Below are 3,066 nucleotides of genomic sequence, written 5' to 3' on the forward strand. Positions count from 1 at the left end.
AGTGTCCGGTGCTGACTTCCGTTTTAAAAATGGAAGAGATAGTTTGGAGCAGTGATAAAATACGAGTAGCCTTGCTGGCAAAATATACCCTATTTATAAATATGTAATTACGGGATGGCCGTGGACTCCATTTTATCCAAAAATGATAAAGCAGTAGCTTGTACAGGTATGGGATCCATTATCTGGAAACCTCTTATCCAGAAAGCTAAGAATTACGGAAAGGCTGTCTCTCATAGACTCCATTTTATCCATATAATCCAAATTTGTAAAAATGATTTACTTTTTCTCTGTAGTAATAAAACAGTAGTTTGTACTTGATCCAAGCTAAGATATAATTAATCCTTATTGGAAGCAAAACCGGCCTATTGGGTTTATTTAATGTTTACATGATTTTCTAGTCGACTTAAGGTATGAGGATCCAAATTATGGAAACATCCCTTATCCGGAAAGACCCAGGTCCCGAACATTCTGGATAATAGGTCCCATAATAATGGATAGATCCCATAATAAAGGATAATAGGTACTTGATCCAAAACTAAGATATAATTAATCTTAATATTGGAGGCAAAACCAGCCTATTGGGTTTATTTAATGTTAACATGATCCATTATCCGGAAAACCCCATATCTTAAACACTAGATGGGGATGTTAATGCTAGATTTAGTTTCAATGAAATCCTTTCATACCAAGATCTAAAGGTCTAGCTCATTTCCAACCTAATGTTAAAACAGTGTTTATATAAATTTTTTTACAGACTATTATCTGCAGGTTTATATGTTGGGTTACATTGTGTGATTTCAATGTCTCCCTGTCGGAAAGGCCAGATATCCGAGGTCTAATCATGTGAACATATTAAATTAAGCGATGAATTAAAAGCACTTCCATGATAAAAAAAATAGTCCAAGTGATTTATTAATCAAGAGACGTGTCCCCCTCCATGGGGCATTTCGGTAATGGTCAATGGCTCTGTGTTCCTGATTACTAAAATAACCTCTAAAATGATCCTTACAGTCACTTTTTTTGCCATCAACATTTAAGAAGGAAGTATTGATGACAATTCCATTTGTAGAATGAATTCCATTTGTAGAATGAATGCACCAGCAGAGCAGGGTGTCTGGTTGGGGGGTGGAAGTGCAGAGGCATTCCTTGGCAATGGCTATAGGTCAAGGAGACCGTAACACCTTATATCAGTGTTCTTCAGCTTGTGACTCGTAAGATGCTGAGAGTCATAGTTTAGCAAAAGCTGAAGGGTCTTAGGGCGTATAGAGCAAGTCTCTGAGAGTCCCCTGAATGCTTGCGAAGTTGCGCTAGCGTTACTATGGCAGGCATAGCGAAGTTGCGCTACTGACAAAATACATCACACTACACAAGCTCAGGGAACCTAAATAAAAGAAAATAGAGTTGTTATAATGCCCTACACATGAGCTCAGTTTTAATATGGTTCTCTCATATCACATAAAGGGGTTGCTCACCTTTGAGTTAACTGTGGTATGAGACAGTTTGCAATTAGTATTCATTTTTTAATATTTGTGGTTTTTAAGTTATTTAGCTTTTTATTCAGCAGCTCTCCAGTTTGCATTTTCAGCAGCCTGGCTACTAGGGTCCAAATACCCTAGCAACCATGGATTGTTTTTAATAAGAGACTGGAATATGAATAGTAGAGGACCCGAATAGAAAGTAATGACGATATATATGTAGCCTTACAGAGCATTTGTTTTTAGATGGGGTCAGTGACCCCCATTTGAAAGTTGGAAAGAGCCAGAAGACAAAGGCAAATAATTCAAAAACTAGAAAAAAAAATAAATGGTGCTGCCTATAGAGTTTAACTTGGCTCCAACAAATGGCATCAAGTGCTTTGCACCCATTTTTTGTACCTTGTCCCATTGTTTCTAAATGAACCCTTGTGATTTTCTAGAACTACTATTCCCAGCTGGGTCAGATACCCATGCAGCCATATATATTTTGGCTTCCATTTTTTTTGGCGTTTAGAATAGTGATTTTTCCATAAATTTTTTATGATGTGTGCTTTTACATCTATTCCAGCTCCACCCAACGAGACTGTGCCGAAGAGAAATTCTTGTTAAACTCTTATTTTTTTTCAGAGAGTCTGTGCCAGGATAAGTGATAGAACAGCCGTATTGTGGACATTTTTTTTTTTTATATTACTTAAAGGGCCCATTTTTATTTCTATTTTTTTGAATCCATTCTTTTGTTTTAAGAGTTTATGCATGATATCCCTTTGCATAGGATACACTGGGGATATGCAGAGATTTTATACCGAATTCTTCATTGAAGTCAAATATCCTTATAGAATGCAGTGGGGGGCACATTATGCAATATATGTATATTTTTTGTTAAATCTCACTGTTAAGGTTTCCATACATTTGAGCCTCACTTAACCTCCAGTCTCCCAACCACCATCTTTATCACAATCTCCTCCCCCCCATATGCACCCATATCCTTCAACCACTGCATATTGAATGTTGGCCCCATCGTTCATGTTTTTTTCACTGTACAGAGCTCTGATTCTCTGCACCCATAAGCTCTCCTCAGGCAACCAATCAGATGTTTCCTTTAGCAGACCTGTAAATGCAACTTGCTGATCTGTTGCTACGGGTTATTAGAAATGGTTGAACATCAACCTTTGTTATGTTTACTTGCTTGAGAGTTAAATTTGGTATTCAGTCTGCTGTAGGAAACTAAACTAAAGGGCAACTGCTTTAATACCCTTATGATGATCAATGGAAAAGATGAATTCGGCTGAGGGGAAAGCCATAGGGAACTGGATTTCTTTCATTTTATAGAAACTGCTTACTGTTAAAAACAAAACTTCAAAGGAATTGTAGAGATTCTGGAACAGTTGAGGGGGGTGTTCCTTGGGGAATGCCTAAACCTCAACTGATTGACTGGCCACCATTCCTCTTGCTGGCCCTAGCTACAATAACATAAACCAAAACATCCCGGCCTGTTGCTAAGGGATCATCTTCACCTCTATCCTTTCTTTCATTCCTGCCATTTAGTCCCACACTGTGACTGGCACCTTCCCCAACTGACCAGCGAGAGAAT

The sequence above is a fragment of the Xenopus laevis genome, chromosome 3L, assembly GCF_017654675.1.
Source record: "Xenopus laevis strain J_2021 chromosome 3L, Xenopus_laevis_v10.1, whole genome shotgun sequence".
Taxonomy (NCBI): Eukaryota; Metazoa; Chordata; class Amphibia; order Anura; family Pipidae; genus Xenopus; species Xenopus laevis.